The 18,627-nt window shown below is 46.1% G+C and overlaps 1 pseudogene; it reads left to right on the top strand.

Moving 5' to 3' along the window:
* Positions 1-18,627, top strand: part of LOC129858599 (protein PTHB1-like) — a 172,283-nt pseudogene that overhangs the window by 70,019 nt on the left and 83,637 nt on the right.

The raw sequence follows: 18,627 nt of genomic DNA, 5'->3' as shown, positions 1-18,627 counted from the left end.
TCCCCCTCATCCGTCCCAAAAATGGAAGTATTGACCTCCTGTTCAGGTTCAACTCTCAGACCACACCTAGAGACGCTGCAGAGCCACCTCCCTCTCATTGCTCATTCACATGGCTTACGGAGTTGACCATGTGAACATTCTAGAGAATGTTACTGATGAGTTACGAAGTTGACTTCTAGAAAATGTTACTGATGAGTTACGGAGTTGACTTCTAGAGAATGTTACGGAGTTGACTTCTAGAGAACGTCTTGTATGGCTCTAGGGGAGGGATTAACATGAATGACTTGGATGAGTCCCTGTGTTGACCCTGAAGCCTTGTTTCCATTGGCACTTTAAATCAGGGCCCCATTCAATCACTCATCATTCTAGTGGAGAACAGGAAACTAATTGCTTGTATAAAGTACCTTTTGCGTTACAGAGTTGACGCTTGATTCAGAGTTGCTTAGATAAGTTGCTTCTGGTGAATGACAGCAGGCACTGATTCTGTCTCTGTCAGGTGATAGCGTTGGCAGATGCAGCGGAGGAGAACCGGTCATGTCTGAATCAGGCGTTTGTCCGCCTGCGCAGCGCCACCCACCTCCTCATCCTGCTGGTCTCCCTGTGGCAGGGCCTCAACACAGAGCAGAACGCCATCCTGGAGGCTACACCGCTAGCCCTGGTACAGGACACACCACAGCTGGTGAGACACAAACACACACACTGTTACCCCTGGTACAGGACACACCACAGCTGGTGAGACACACACACACACTGTTACCCCTGGTACAGGACACACCACAGCTGGTGAGACACAAACACACACACTGTTACCCCTGGTACAGGACACACCACAGCTGGTGAGACACACACACACACTGTTACCCCTGGTACAGGACACACCACAGCTGGTGAGACACAAACACACACACTGTTACCCCTGGTACAGGACACACCACAGCTGGTGAGACACAAACACACACACTGTTACCCCTGGTACAGGACACACCACAGCTGGTGAGACACAAACACACACACTGTTACCCCTGGTACAGGACACACCACAGCTGGTGAGACACAAACACACACACTGTTACCCCTGGTACAGGACACACCACAGCTGGTGAGACACACACACACTGTTACCCCTGGTACAAGACACACCACAGCTGGTGAGACACACACACACACTGTTACCCCTGGTACAGGACACACCACAGCTGGTGAGACACACACACACTGTTACCCCTGGTACAAGACACACCACAGCTAGTGAGACACACACACACACTGTTACCCCTGGTACAGGACACACCACAGCTGGTGAGACACAAACACACACACTTCTACCCCTGTTACAGGACACACCACAGCTGGTGAGACACACACACACACACACACTGCTAGCCCTGGTACAGGACACACCACAGCTGGTGAGACACAAACACACACACTGCTAGCCCTGGTACAAGACACACCACAGCTGGTGAGACACACACACACACACTGTTACCCCTGGTACAGGACACACCACAGCTGGTGAGACACAAACACACACACTGCTACCCCTGTTACAGGACACACCACAGCTGGTGAGACACACACACACACACTGCTAGCCCTGGTACAGGACACACCACAGCTGGTGAGACACAAACACACACACTGCTAGCCCTGGTACAAGACACACCACAGCTGGTGAGACACACACACACACTGTTACCCCTGGTACAAGACACACCACAGCTGGTGAGACACACACACACACACTGTTACCCCTGGTACAGGACACACCACAGCTGGTGAGACACACACACACACACACACACACACTGTTACCCCTGGTACAGGACACACCACAGCTGGTGAGACACACACACACACACACACACTGCTACCCCTAGTACAGGACACACCACAGCTGGTGAGACACATACACACTGTTACCCCTGGTACAGGACACACCACAGCTGGTGCAACACACACACACACACACACTGTTACCCCTGCTACAGGACACAGCACAACTGCTGGGAGCGCGCACACGCACGTATGCACACGCGCACACGCACGTATGCACACGCGCACACACATTGCTTTCTCTCTCTCCCCATCTGTCTCCTGGCTGCTTGACCCAGTTCTCCCCCTCTGACCCTGGAGAATAAACACAAAATACCTCAGTGATCCGCTCTGAAGCCCCTAAGTGGTTCTGCTACCACACACTCTCTCCCAGGTGCCACTGAATATACTCCTGGCAGCTCCACAGCGGATGAGGACGGTGTTACTGACCTGTGTGTGAAGAGAAGAGTTATATCTAGACCGAGTGAATGTAATCGGGACAGAGGAGAGGAGATGAATAGGCCTGATTCCGGACCATAATGTACACCCTTCCCTCTCACCCTCACAGGTATACAGGGAGTAACGATGTTTCCTACCACAGGCCTCCAATAGGCTAGTGAAGTTTCAGATAGTGTAGCGTTGAACCGGAGCCTGTATTCAGCCCTGATGTCCGTTTGGTCAAGGAAGGCTATGGCAGTGAGAATGCGGTAGGGGGGGTGAGGGGGACATTTTCTGAGAGGGCCAGAGGGGTCTTGTTGAGTTGTGTATGTGTGTCACAGGGGAGTTGTTCTGTTAGTAATTTAGATTGACACATAAACAAGTGTATTGATAGAAGCCCTCCATGAGTCCACGTGATACGACGACAGATTTCTGCCCCCATAGAGACCGAAAGTGTGTGTGTGTGCTCTCACCAGTTGTGGTGTGTCCTGTAGCAGGGCCAGGTGTGTGTGTGTGTAAGACAGACTGACATGAACAGTAGTTCCATAGGCCGTCTGTCTGTTAGGGTTTCCACTGTGATTAAACACATGACACCTCATCATCACACAGGTTAGAGGTGTATCTAAATACAGTCCTCTCTCTATTTACCCAATTTCACACCAAATACCCCACTGCCCCTTCAAGAGAGGCATAGGGACAGGTAGCTAACACACACACATTGACTTCGTCAAACACAACCTCACTGTGATAGACACCCCCTTACACACTTTCTCTTTCATCACCACACACACAGTAAACACGCCCGAGAGCACACATCCGAGCAGACATCCACTCAGCTGGGCCATAAATAGCCTGCACCTGAATTGACCGATGAGGCCCCAGAGAGATGGAGTCACTGAGAGTGAGAGCGTGTGTGTATTTCGGTGTGTTTGTTGCGGTTGCTCTTGTGAATGGGATTAAGTTAATGAAAGGTAATTAGGGTCAGGCCCGCTGCATTAGCCCATACGTGTGGAGAGATGGGCTATTTTAGGAAGCGCTACTCACACTGGACCGAAATAAAGATAACGTACTGTACGGAAAAGATAAGGCCAGGGGCTAATAGGAGCATCTGACACAAACTCATATGAGTGTGTGCGTGATAGATGTATGTGTGTGTGTGTGTGTAAGAGATTGTCTTTGACCCTTTGTCTCACCTTTGACCTCTTTAGAATCTTTTCATCTCAGGTGAGGTCGTCACAGGTGAACGAGATTCCCTTTCCCCACGGACGCTCCCAGGACTGGAATTCCAATTGGGATAAGTCCTTGGAATTCTGTTCATTGGAATAAGGCTTCTGTGATGGATTGGGGGGAGTGGTAGAATGGATTAGAGAAGAGAGAACGAGAAACGTTGGAGAGAGAAAGAGGCTCTAGATAATGACCTGTGCCACTGGGCTGATTAATTCTTGACACACGGATCCCTTTAGCGGGATCCTTTTCATCAACAACCACTAAATTGCAGAGCGCCAAATTAATAAAAAAAAATATATATATATTTATATTCATGAAATCACAAGTGCAATATAGCAAAACACAGCTTAGCTTGTTGTTAATCCACCTGTCGTGTCAGATTTTGAAAATATGCTTTACAGCGAAAGCAATCCAAGCGTTTGTGTGAGTTTATCGATCACTAGGCAAAACATTAAGAACACCTAGCAGCAGTGTAGTTTGGTTACGAAAGCCAGAAAAGCAATAAGATTAATCGCTTACCTTTGATGATCTTCAGATATTTGCACTCACGAGACTCCCAGTTACACAATAAATGTTCCTTTTGTTCGATAAATATTATTTTTATATAAAAAAATCAATATTTGTTTGGCGTGTTATGTTCAGTATTCCACAGCCTTAGACAGGTCATCAAGGCTCGACAAATCCTCAGGTTGTTTTTAACATCAATAAACAATAATATTTCAACCGGACTGTAAACTATTCATTACTGGAGAGAAAGAAAATGTCGAGCAACCAGTGTCGAGCGCATCGACTAATGGAGGGACATCCGTGTACCCACTGACGCGTTTTGATAAATCTCGCTCATTTCTCAAAATAAAAGCTTGAAACTATGTCTAAAGACTGTTCACACCCTGAGGAAGCCACAGGAAAAGGAATCTGGTTGATATCCCTTTAAATGGAGGAAAGGCAGGCAATGGAACAGGGATTTTTCTAAATAAGAGTCACGTCCGGGTTGGATTTCCTCAGGTTTTTGCCTGCAAAATCAGTTCTGTTATACCCACAGACAATATTTTGACAGTTTTGGAAACTTTAGAGTGTTTTCTATCCTACTCTGTCAATTATATGCATATTCTAGCATCTGGACCTGAGAAATAGGTAGCTTACAATGGGAACGTTATTTTTCCAAATTCTGCCCCCTAGCTTCAAGAGGTTTAAACAAGGAAGAGGGGAAGGGGAATGGTGATAGAAGAGAAAAGCTGCAGAGGAGAGCTCTGCTGTACTCCCTGTTCTCCCCACGACTGTGTGGCTTTGCACGACACCAACTCCAGCATCAAGTCTGCTGACGACGCCACGGTTGTAGGCCTGATAACCAACAACAATGAGTCAGCCTATAGAGAGGAGGTAAGTGAACTGGCATTGTGGTGCCAGGACAACAACCTCTCCCTCAATGTCAGTAAAACAAAGGAGTTGATTGTTGACTTCAGGAAGCAGAGCAGGGAACATGGCCCGATCCACATCAACAGGACTGCAGTAGAGAGAGTCAGCAGTTTTTAAGTTCCTCTGGGTGGTTAAGGGGCAGCTCTCGAGGGGAACTGTGGGTGGAACTTGGATGGTTGGTAGCCTGGCGTTTGGGAGCTTGGACCGGGGGCCGAGAAGTCAGGTCGCTGGTTCGGTTCCCCGAATCGTCTGGGTTGGGGATCTGTCCTTGTGGCCTTAGGCGGGGCACTTGACCCTTGTTGCTCCTGTGGGTCGCTCTGGAAGACAGAATGCAATGTTATTTTCAGCAGCTTCACTTCAGATTGTATATAATAAAAAAAGTTCCTTGGGGTCCACATACCGGAGGACTTGACATGGACCAACAACACCACCATTCTTGTCAAGAGGGTGCAACGGCATCTCTACTTCCTAAGGCAGCTGAAGAAATTCGGCATTCCACCCCGGTAACTCTCCAAATACTACTGCTGCACCATCGAGAGTGTCCTGACTGTTATTCACTACTGCGAATTCTGCACAATTTAAACATCTGCCCCCCAATCCCCCCTTTCTCTGATACACGTGTAAATATTGTACTATACATTGTGCCTTCCTGTATTATACTTATGTTAAAATGTTTGTTCTATTCTACTGATTTACTTATGTTCGTATTCTTATCTTTTATTATTTCTTATTGTTGTTGCATTGTCGAGAAGGAACCTGCAAGTAAACATTATGTTGGGAAACCGAGTCATTTACACAACTGAATGCAGTCAGCTGAAACGTGTCTTCCGCGTTTAACCCAGAGTGGTGCGTGCGGCTGCATTAATCCACGTCCACAGTTCCGGGGGGGGGGGGGGGGGGGGTTGTTGCTGCTGAGGGTTAACTCCCTTGCTCAAGGGCAGAATGGCAGATTTATAAACCTTACCGGCTTGGAGACCAGCGACTTATCAGTTACTGGCCCAATGCTTTTAACCGATAGGCTACCTGCCGCTGTATACTATGTGTATCCTGTACATACGACTAATAAAACTCTCTTGTCGTCTCTTATCCTTCATGACCACTGATCCACATCCATAGCCTCTCTTTGCCGCATCAAAACAGGAGGGAGAAAGGTAAGGGGGAGAAGGGTCACAGGAAACTCATCTCTCTGGTAATTGATGGGGCGCTCGTTTAGCTTGGCCCGACTAACAGATCGGTGCGGTCAACCAGAACAACTTCCGCCTTCTCTCCCTCTTTTTTTTCTTCTTCCACTTCTTCCCGCTCTCCGTTTCTCTCCCTCGCTTTCTGCTCTGCTGTGAATAGAGCTGCTGACTCTTAATGTCTCAGTTCTATTCCTGCACACGTCTTCCCTGAAGTTTACATTACTAGAAACTAGTACTAGAAACCTCTCTACCGCTCGCCTTTTCCTCCTCCCCCACACTTCCTTCTCTCCATGTGTCTCCCTAGCTGTCTCTGAATTTCCATCAAGAGAAGAAGAAATTAAATGAAAATGAGTATTGTCGGGAGTTGAGTACAATGTTAATTTGATTGTGGCAGTAATGAATTGCAAAATGCACACAAAGGGGAGCTAACTACTCATACAATGAAAAAGGATGAGATATGGTTTGCTTTTACATCAGTTCATACAGTTGAAGTCGGAAGTTTATATACACTTAAGTTGGAGTCATTAAAACTTGTTTTTCAACCACAAATTTCTTGTTAACAAACTATAGTTTGGGCAAGTCAGGTAGGACATCTACTTTGTGCATGACACAAGTCATTTTTCCCACAAATGTTTACAGACAGATTATTTCACTTATCATTCACTGCATCACAATTCCAGTGGTCAGAAGTTTACATACACTAAGTTGACTGTGCCTTTAAACAGCTTGGAAAATTCCATAAAATTATGTCATGGCTTTAGAAGCTTCTGATGGGCTAATTGACATCATTTGAGTCAATTGGAGGTGTACCTGTGGATGTATTTCAAGGCCTATCTTCAAACTCAGTGCCTCTTTGCTTGACATCATGGGAAAATCAAAAGAAATCAGCCAAGACCTCAGAGAATAAATTGTAGACCTCCACAAGTCTGGTTCATCCTTGGGATCAATTTCCAAATGCCTGAAGGTACCACGTTCATCTGTACAAACAATAGTACGCATGTATAAACACCATGGGACCACTTAGCCGTTATACCGCTCAGGAAGGAGACGCGTTCTGTCTCCTAGAGATGAACGTACTTTGGTGCGAAAAGTGCAAATCGATCCCAGAAAAACAGCAAAGAACCTTCTGAAGATGCTGGAGGAAACGGGTACAAAAGTATCTATATCCACAGTAAAATGAGTCCTATATCGACATAACCTGAAAGGCAGCTCAGCAAGGAAGAAGCCACTGCTCCAAAACCGCCATAAAAAAGCAAGACTATGGTTTGCAACTGCACATGGGGACAAAGATTGTACTTTTTGGAGAAATGTTCTCTGGGCATGTAACTGTTTGGCTGTAATGACCATCATTGTGTTTGGAGGAAAAAGGGGGAGGCTTGCAAGCTGAAGAAATACCATCCCAAACGTGAAGCACGGGGGTGGCAGCATCATGTTGTGGAGGTGCTTTGCTACAGGGACTGGTGCACTTCACAAAATAGATGGCATCATGTGGCAGGAAAATTATGTGGATATATTGAAGCAACATCTCAAGACATCAGTCAGGAAGTTGAAGCTTGGTCGCAAATGGGTCTTCCAAATGGACAATGACCCCAAGCATACTTTCAAAGTTGTGGCAAGATGGCTTAAGGACAATAAAGTCCAGGTATTGGAGTGGCCATCAAATCAAATTTTATTTGTCACATACACATGGTTAGCAGATGTTAATGCGAGTGTAGAGAAATGCTTGTGCTTCTAGTTCCGACCATGCAGTAATATCTAACAAGTAATTTAACAATTTCACAACAACTACCTAATACACACAAGTATAAAGGAATGAATAAGAATATGTACATAAAGATTAATGAATGAGCGATAGCCGAGCGGCATAGACAAGATGCAGTAGATGGTATAGAGTACCGTGTATACATATGAGATGAGTAATGTAGGGTATGTAAACATTATATAAAGTGGCATTGTTTAAAGTGGCTAGTGATACATTTATTACATACATTTTTCATTATTAAAGTGGCTAGAGATGAGTCAGTATGTTGGCAGCAGCCACTCAAAGTTAGTGATGGCTGTTTAACAGTCTGATGGCCTTGAGATAGAAGCTGTTTTTCAGTCTCTCGGTCCCCGCTTGGATGCACCTGTACTGACCTCGTCTTCTGGATGGTAGCGGGGTGAACAGGCAGTGGCTCGGGTGGTTGTTGTCCTTGATGATCTTTTTGGACTTCCCGTGACATCGGGTGGTGTAGGTGTCCTGGAGGGCAGGTAGTTTGCCCCCGGTGATGCGTTGTGCAGACCTCACTACCCTCTGGGAGGCCTTACGGTCGTGGGCGGAGCAGTTGCCGTGCCATGCGGTGATACGGCCTGACAGGATGCTCTCGATTGTGCATCTGTAAAAGTTTGAGTGTTTTTGGTGACAAGCCGAATTTGTTCAGCCTCCTGAGGTTGAAGAGGCGCTACTGCGCCTTCTTCACCAAGCTGTCTGTGTGGGTGGACCATTTCAGTTCGTCTGTGATGTGTACGTCGAGGAACTTAAAACTTTCCACCTTGTCCAGTACTGTCCCGTCGATGTGGATAGGGGGCTGCTCCCTCTGCTGTTTCCTGAAGTCCACGATCATCTCCTTTGTTTTGTTGACATTGAGTGTGAGGTTATTTTCCTGACACCACAATCTGAGGGCCCTCACCTCCACCCTGTAGGCCGTCTCGTCGTTGTTGGTAATCAAACCTACCACTGTTGATTGAGTTGGATTGAGTTGGAGGCGTGCATGGCCACGCAGTCAAGGGTGAACAGGGAGTACAGGAGAAGGCTGAGAATACACCCTTGTGGGTCCCCAGTGTTGAGGATCAGCGGGGTGGAGATGTTGTTTCCTACCCTAACCACCTGGGGGGGCCGTCAAAGTCCAGGACCCAGTTGCACAGAGCGGGGTAGAGACCCAGGGTCTCGAGCATGATGACGAGTTTGGAGGGTACTATGGTGTTAAATCTGAGCTGTAGTCGATGAACAGCATTCTTACATAGGTAATCCTCTTGTCCAGATGGGTTAGGGCAGTGGGCAGTGTGATTGCGATTGCGTCGTCTGTGCGGTAAGCAAATTTTATTGGGTCTAGGGTGTCAGGTAGAGTGGAGGGGATATGGTCCTTGACTAGTCTATCAAAGCACTTCATGATGACGGAAGTGAGTAGTCATTTAGCTCAGTTACCTTAGCTTTCTTGGGAACAGGAACATGTGGGAACAGCAGACTGGGATAAGGATTGATTGAATATGTCTGTAAACACACCAGCCAGCTGGTCTGCGCATGCTCTGAGGATGCGGCTGGGGATGCCGTCTGGGCCGGCAGCCTTGCGAGGGTTAACACGTTTAAATGTTTTACTCACGTTAGCTGCAGTGAAGGAGAGCCTGCAGGTTTTGGTAGCGGGCGATGTTAATTGAGCAATGTTTCCGTGAAACAAAGAACGTTACAATCTCTGATGTCTCTCTGGAAGGCAACCCTTGCTCGAATTTCGTCTACCTTGTTGTCAATAGACTGGACATTGGCGAGTAGTATGCTTGGGAGCGGTGCGCGATGTGCCCGTCTACGGAGCCTGACCAAAAGAACGCTCCGTCTGCCCCTTCTGCGGCGCCGTTGTTTTGGGTCGCCGGCTGGGATCCGATCCATTGTCCCGGGTGGTGGACAAAACACAGGATCCGCTTCGGGAAAGTCATATTCCTGGTCGTAATGTTGGTGAGTTGAGGTTGCTCTTATATCCAATAGTTCCTCCTGACTGTATGTAATAAAAATTCAGATTTCCTGGGGTAACAATGTCTGAAATAACACAAAATACAAAAAAATATACTGCAAATACTGCATAGTTTCCTAGGAACGCGAAGCGAGGCGGCCCTCTCTGTCGGCGCCGGAAGACAACACAAAGCCCTGACCTCAATCCTATAGAAAAATTGTGGGCAGAACTGGAAAAGCGTCTGCGAGCAAGGAGGCCTACAAACCTGACTCAGTTACACCAGCTCTGTCAGGAGGCATGGACCAACATTCACCCAACTTATTGTGGGATGCTTGTGGAAGGCTTCCCGAAACATTTGACACAAGTTACACAATTTAAAGGCAATGCTACCAAGTACTAATTGACTGTATGTAAACTAATGACCCACTGGGAATGTGATGAAAGAAATAAAAGCTGAAAGAAATTATTCTCTACTATTATTCAAACATTTCACATTCCTAAAAGGAGGTGGTGATCCTAACTGACCTAAAACAGGGAATTTTTACTAGGATTAAATGTCAGGAATTGTGAAAACCAGAGTTTAAATGTATTTGACTGAGGTGTATGTAAACTTCCAACTTCAAACTATTCAATTATATTAAATATCTGCCTGTGACAATAAATATTTTGGCTTCGGCATATTTATTGATTTAGTCGGGGGATTTGATTCTGTAGAGATTATTTTGCTTTGCTTGGCTCACAGGATGACATTGTATTTCCAGTCTCTTCTCTTGCCTGGTCTTTAAATGACTTTTCCAGTCAAGTTGAGCATGTCAACTCTGAAGGATTACTGTCTGAACCTTTGTCAGTCCCTGTGGGAGTCCCTCAGGGCTCTATATTAGGCCCCATTCTGTTCTCCATAGTCAAGTTATTTTGCAATCGCAACTGGGATTTCCACAATGTGATTTACAGCGTCAGAGGGGAAGTGACCTCATCCACCACCACCAAATTGTAGCACAGCAGCTATTTATTACCAGACAAAAAGACTTATCCATTTCCCCCCAGCCTCTTGTTCTCCTTACCTTCACTTTCTCTTAATCACAAACAAAGCTGTCCCTCACACGGCCAAGGTCGTCCTCGGCATGCAGGATGTCCATTATCACTCTACCATATGATTTGTCACTTGGGCCCAGTTCCAAACCCATCACTGTGCCCTTCACTGCCCTTCATTTGAAATTGAGAAGCCAGGTAGCCTAGTGGTTAAGAGCTTTGGGCTAGTAACCGAAAGGTCGCTGGTTCAAATCCCCGTGCCGCGTAGGTGAAAAATATGTGCCTTTGAGCAAGGCACTTAACCCTAATTGCTCATGTAAGTCACTCTGGTAAATTATTCATATGTAAATGTATATCTTAATATTGTTACCCAGCTGATGAAATCTGTACTGTTAGTCCAGTTCAACATGTTGGGGGTCCTGATAGCCTGTTGATGGTTATTGTTTCAGTGTGAGGTGAGATCTATGTTCTACTTCCTTCTTCCACAATACTCTCCCTTTCTCTTTCTCTCACCTCTACTGCTTTCTCTCCCCCTTATATTTCTGTCCCCCTCTCTCTCTCTTTCTCTTCTCTCTCTTTATACCCCCTCCCTCCTACCTGAGTAATGTCAGGTATCTTCCCTGTCATCATCATTACGGGGCCGATTACCTGTCAGTAGGGCTCATTAGAGGCCTATCAGCATGGCGGCAGGGGGACAGCCAGGGACGGCCTCAGCCCCACACCCTGGCTACCTGTCGTCACTCCCACGGCCCAGCTCGGTCCGCCTGGACTATCTTAGATGGGGTGGGCGGGGGGTAGGTGTGTGTGTGTGTGTGTGTGTGTGTGTGTGTGTGTGTGTGTGTGTGTGTGTGTGTGTGTGTGTGTGTGTGTGTGTGTGTGTGTGTGTGTGTGTGTGTGTGTGTGTGAGAGAGAGAGAGATGGCCAGACAAGATATTTTTCTCTTTCTCCGGGAGAGGCAATTGGATTGAATGATAATTGGTGCTTTTTCACGTCTGAAGGATTCACATTATTGGCTCGGTTGCAGGGGGAATTTTGTATCTGCTCTCTGTGTCTCTGCAGAATGTGCTCATCTGTGTAGAAACAGTATACGGTTTTGTGTGTGTGAGGCTGACGCACGTATATACAGCCACACAATACCACATGCCTATGCCGGCGTGTGTGTGTTTCTCACACGTTTAAGAGATCAGGCAGTGTTTAGGCAAGACTGGGACGGGACAGATTGATACAGTAGTAGCTAGATAAACAGACTGTCTCGGCCTGTAAATACTACAGTAGTACATGGTAGTACATCATCCTGGACACAGGGGGCACTATGCATTCAAGGCCAGACTATTGGTTGTGACGACTGCGAGACAGGATGCATCTCAATAGTCAGAAGTTGCTTCCTCTCGTTGTATGATTTCTTCCTCTTTCCTTACAATCTGTTCTGTATCTCACTTATATGAATCTCACTCACATATATGGACCACATGCCCAGCTTCTCTCTCTTTCTCAATGTCGTTTTCCCTCTTTTGAATTCTGTCACTTTGTTCTCTCTTTCTATCACTGTCTATTGTTCTCTGCCATCTTTACCCATTTCCTACTTTGCTCTTCCTAACCCCCTGTCTCATATCCTCGAATAACAGAATACCTGTCTCTCTCTCTCAGGGTTGGGAGGAGAGTGTGGACGCGGCCGTGTCTCACCTCCTGAGGACCTGTCTGTCTCGCAGCCCTAAGGACCAGGCCCGGTCTCTGTCCACCTCCCAGCTCAGCATGCCCAAAGACACGGTCCGCCTGAAGAAGCACATCACCCTGCTGTGTGACCGCCTGGGCAAGGGGGGACAGCTGTCCCTGGCCTCCGAGGCCAACGTACCCATACCAGTCATGATGCCAGGTGAGAGAGGGGAAGAGTGTGTGTGTCTTTCTCTCTCAATTTGCTCTTTTTCCCCTCTCTCTCTCTTCCTCCCTCTTTCGTTTCTTCCTCCCTCTCCCTCTTGCCTCTCTTTAGCAGTCACCCCTCACACGTATAAGTGTGTTGATGACAAATCAACTCGGCCATTTCCCTTCAGTAGTTCTCTCCCTAGTTTCCACCCCATCAAACACAGCAGTTGATTAATGCGAGATGTTTAATATGATATATGAGGACTGTTGATGGACACAGGGGCAGTATTGTGAAGCGGTAGGTAGCCACCAGCCAGACTAATGAATATGGATACAGTGGGGTGAGGAAATATTAACGATGGTTTTCCAGTTGAAAACCTCCAGCTTCGCAAATAGAAGAATTAGTTACCTTATTGAGTGCTTTACGCATTCATGCTTTGGAGCTTGTAATTAATTCACAAAATGGAAATGTGTTCTTGACCAATGTAGAATACTTTGAGAGTTCTGGGATAATGTAGTTGTATGGTTGTTTGAACAAAAAATGTATTTTGATGTTGTTAAACTTTGTCGTTAGGCTTACAGTACATAACGCTGTCATGGTAGTGGCATAGAAGCTAGTGTCTTTGATTAGTTATGACAACTTATGCAGCTTATGCAGTAGCTTGGGACTGTTACTGTATGGATGTGTGTAGTGAACCAGAAAAGTTGCAATAGTGTGTTTTATTTGGGACTACTGGAGGTATCCCTTATATGATGTCCATCCAGGGTGTGTGTGTGTGTGTGTGTGTGTGTGTGTGTGTGTGTGTGTCAGTCCTGCACAGGTCAGTTTTTTGGAGCAGCACCCGCTCCGCCCCGGCCACATCAATTCCAAGCCCTATCCGACATCAGGACAGATGTTTTCGCAACCCGACCCGACCCACAAAGCATTGTTCCGAGAGCCGATCCGTGACCCACCAAATAACATACATTTATTCTAGTTGTTTTCATGACTCGTACGCTATTAGTCCCCTTCCCTGCATGAATTCATTTGTCTGCTTGTCTATTCAACATTTGTATAAAAGGAAACCATGCCATGAATTAAGAACGATAGGCTACCTTTTTGTTATCACAGTGTGATGCGTCACATTGATGACTCAAATCGCTTTAAGAATAATACCCTTCTAGTTAGCCTTTTTACTAACGAGAGCCTGTAGGCGACATAACAAAACAAGATCTTTATATTCAATATCGTTTCGATAATCAAATAGTTTAAATTAAACTTAAATAAACAATTGAATAGTGCATTCGGAAAGTATTCAGACCCCTCTCACTTTTTCCACATTTTGTAACGTTACAGCCTTCTTCTACAAAGAATTCAATTGTTTTTTCCCCTCATCAATCTACACACAATACCTCATAATGACAAAGCGAAAACCGGGATTTTAGATATGTTTGCACATGTATTAAAAATAAAAAAGTGATTTTTATTTTATTTACATAAGTATTCAGATGCTTTGCTATGAGACTCAAAATTGAGCTCAGGTGCATCCTGTTTCCATTGATCATCTTTGAGATGTTTCTACAACTTGATTGGAGTCAACTGGGGTCAATACAATTGATTGAACATCATTTGGAAAGGCACACACCCGTCTATATACAGTAAGGTCCCACAGTTGACAGTGCTTGTCAGAGCAAAAACCAAGCCGTGAAGTCAAAGGAATTGTCCGTAGAGCTCAGAGACAGGATTGTGTCGAGGCACATATCTGAGGAAGGGTACCAAAACATGTCAGTGGCCTCTACATTTTCATACTTTTCTTTTTTCATCTTGTCTTTTTTAAATTTATTTTTACTTTTTACCCCTTTTTCTCCCCAATTTCGTGATATCCAATTGGTAGTTAGTCTTGTCCCATCGCTACAACTCCCGTACGGACTCGGGAGAGGTGAAGGTCGAGAGCCATGCGGCCGGCCAAACCCTCCCCTAACCTGGACGACACTGGGCCAATTGTGCGCCGCTTCATGGGTCTCCCGGTCTCGACCGGCTTCTTCACAGCCCGGAATCGAATGTGGATCTGTAGTGACGCCTCAAGCACTGCGATGCAGTGCCTTAGACCGCTGCTCTACTCGGGGGGGATCTGGCCTCTACCATTCTTAAATGGAATAAGTTTGGAACCACTAAGACTCTTCCTAGAGCTGGCCAAACTGAGCAATCGGGGGAGAAGAGCCTTGGTCAGGGAGGTGACCAGGAACCTGATGGTCACTCTGACAGAGCTCCAGGGTTCCTCTGTTAAGATGGGAAAACCTTCCAGAAGGACAGCCATCTCTGCAGCATTCAACCAATAAGGTATTTATGGTAGAGTGGCCAGACGGAAGCCACTCCTCAGTAAAAGGCGCATGACAGCCCGCTTGGAGTTTGCCAAAAGGCACCTAAAAGACTCTCTAACCGTGAGAAACAAGGTTTTCTGGTCTGATGAAACCAAGATTGAACTATTTGGCCTGAATATCAAGCTTCTGGAGGAAACCAGGCACCGCTCATTACCTGGCCAATACCATCACTACGGTGAAGCATGGTGGTGGCAGCATCATGCTGTGGGGATGTTTTTCAGCGGCAAGGACTAGAAGACTAATCATGAGGAATGAGGAAAAGATGAACGGAGCAAAATACAGAGAGATCCTTGATGAAAACCTGGTCCAGAGCGCTCAGGACGTCAGACTGGGGTGAAGGTTCACCTTCCAACAGGACAACGACGCTAAGCACACAGCCAAGACAATGCAGGAGTGGCTTCGGGACAAGTCTCTGAATGTCCTTGAGTGGCCCAGCCAGAGCCCAGACTTGAACCCGATCGAACGTCTCTGGAGAGACCTGAAAATAGCTGTGCAGCAACACTCCCCACCCAACCTGACAGAGCTTAAGAGGATCTGCAGAGAAGAATGGGAGAAACTCTCCAAATACAGGTGTGCCAAGCTTTTAGCGTCATTCCCAAGAAGACTCAATGCTGTAATCGCTGCCGAAGGTGCTTCAACAAAGTACTGAGTAAAAGGTCTGAATACTTCTGTAAATGTAATATTTCAGTTTTTTATTTTTAAGACATTTGCAAAAAATTCTAAAAACCTGTTTTTGTTTTGTCATTATTGGGTATTGTGTATACATTGATGAGGGAAAAAACTATATAATTAATTTTAGAATAAGGCTGTAATGTACCAAAATGTGAAACTGTGAAGGGGTCGGAATACTTTCCGAATGCACAATAGGCTGCAAAAATAGGCTACATTTATTTAATAGGCTATTATAGGCATATTTACATTTTTACCAGCCACACCGGTTTACTCTTTATATGGCCTGCGTATGGTCTAAACCTGCGTATGGTCTAGACCTGCGTATGGTCTAGACCTGCGTATGGTCTAGACCTGCGTATGGTCTAGACCTGCGTATGGTCTAGACCTGCGTATGGTCTAAACCTGCGTATGGTCTAGACCTGCGTATGGTCTAAACCTGCGTATGGTCTAGACCTGCGTATGGTCTAGACCTGCGTATGGTCTAGACCTGCGTATGGTCTAGACCTGCGTATGGTCTAGGCCTGCGTATGGTCTAGGCCTGCGTATGGTCTAGACCTGCGTATGGTCTAGACCTGCGTATGGTCTAGGCCTGCGTATGGTCTAGGCCTGCGTATGGTCTAGACCTGCGTATGGTCTAGGCCTGCGTATGGTCTAGACCTGCGTATGGTCTAAATAAACAAAAGCTTGAATTAATGCAGGCTAATAATGAACTGATATTTAATTGAATTATCATAAACAAATACCTGCTTGCACTTTTTGCCGGCTGTGTATCCATCTACCGGGTTGTTGTCCTTACAATCCGGGGTTTTCACTCACACAGCACCGGTTTCCACGATGGTGTAGCCTATTCCCCCATCATAACCTTTCTTTTTATTTCTCCAGTTAGGCCTACGTTACACATTTTCGCATGAGCTAGGTTAGCCAGAGAAAGTCAGCTTGGCAACTTGTCGTTGCCTATTCACACGTGGGGGGAGGGAATATAATCTCAGCGCTTAGACAAAATTTGAATGTTTCAGCACCACACAAACAATGGACAGTTCCCTGCTCTACACTCTCTCAATACGTTCATGGATGGAAGCCTCGCCGCTCACAGAATGAAATTTGCAACACAATGTAACACAACAAGCTCCTGGGTTTGTAAAAAGTGTAGGCCCTATTATCTGGATTGAAAAAGTTTCTGACAGCAATATAATTGTTCTGATCTGCGAGATCAATGTTTTCATTCCACCCGCCAGCTCATTTTATTTATTTCAATGTTTATTTTATTTTTGTGGTGTGTATCCTACCTGATGCAGGATTCTAGTGTGTGTGTGTGTGTGTGTCCAGTATTGAGCTGAAAGGATTCATGTCGTCCGGTCTCTCTCCTTTCACCGTTGTTCTGCTGCCAAAACACACACACACACACACACACACACACACACACACACACACACACACACACACACACACACACACACACACACACACACACACACACACACACACACACACACAGAGTCAGGCGACTCCTGTATGACCAAAGCCCTGTCACTCTTTATGTAAACAGTAATTTGTTACAAACCCCAAAGATGTTGTTTTTTCAATCGGCTGTAAACGCAAAAGTTGTTTACGTTTCCAACAACACCGGCGGCAACCGTCTCCCCCGGAGACTGCACACACACACACACACACACACACAACAAGCCCCACTTCATGGCCTTGCAGTACACCCTATTCCAGGCGTTGTATAAAAGTGGATGGGATTTGTAGTTTGGGTGATCTTCCCACTACCAGTACTGCGTGGGACCTGACAGTTGAAAAAACACACACAGTACACAGACACAAACGTACAGTACTCCCTGATATATAGCCTATTTGTACTTATACTTGTGACTGAAGGATATACAGAATATTTTATCTCTTATGACACACACACATACTCCTGTCGTTCTCCTCCTCTCTCCCTCTCACCCCTCACCCTCTCCTCACCTGACCCTGTGTCTCACTCTGATGACATCACCTGGTCGGCATGCTGAGACTCTGGTTTTAACAGCTGCTCTTGGCCCTTGCTCTCACATACACACACATGAACACGTGCACACACACACACCCTGTCAGCAGCACCTGATGGTATCAGTTCAGTCAGTACTGTTTATCACATGGCTTTCATTACTCCTACAACTGTTAGCTTTGCTCTGTCATTAGGTCAAATGTTGGGCTGCTTTACAGTTTGGTGTTGTGGGTGTAATGTTGCTCTCTCCTATTTATCTCTCTGTTTCGCTCTCTTTCTCTCTCTCTCTCTTGTTTACTCTCCATGTCTGTGTCAGTAAGCGAAGCTTTAGGTCTCTCTACTTGAGGTTCATCATAGAATGAACTAGATGTTGTGGCCTTCTTGTTTGTGTGTTTTCACTGTACATCTATTTCAGTGTGTTGTGTGTGTGTGTGTGTGTGTGTGTGTGTGTGTGTGTGTGTGTGTGCGTGTGTGTGTGTGTGTGTGTGTGTGCGCACGCATGTGTTTATACATATCTTCTCTCTCCCACCACAGAAGATTGATACCTCTGCGTCCACACACACACACACACACACACACCACAGTTCCACTTCCTGATTTATCACGTTTTATATGGAACTTCCAGTCTCCACTCCACACTGGGCAGGAAAAACACAGGCTGAGGAACAGGTCTCATATAGGGAACACATCCAACCCACCATCATGTTTTCACATTAGTCAGAGACTTATACGTGCTCTATCGCTCTCTCTCTTTCTTTCTCTCTCCCTATATCTGTCTCTTCTTCTCTCTGGCTCGCTCTTTCTGTCTCTCTCTCTCTCTCTCTCTTTCTTTCTCTCTCCCTATATCTTTCTCTTCTTCTCTCTGGCTCGCTCTTTCTGTCTCTCTCTCTCTCTCTTTCTCTCTCCCTATATCTTTCTCTTCTTCTCTTTGGCTCGC

The sequence above is a fragment of the Salvelinus fontinalis genome, chromosome 6 (genome assembly GCF_029448725.1).
Source record: "Salvelinus fontinalis isolate EN_2023a chromosome 6, ASM2944872v1, whole genome shotgun sequence".
Classification (NCBI taxonomy): Eukaryota; Metazoa; Chordata; class Actinopteri; order Salmoniformes; family Salmonidae; genus Salvelinus; species Salvelinus fontinalis.
The sequence above is the reverse complement of the archived record's forward strand: the minus strand, read 5'-3'. Positions and strand labels throughout refer to the sequence as shown.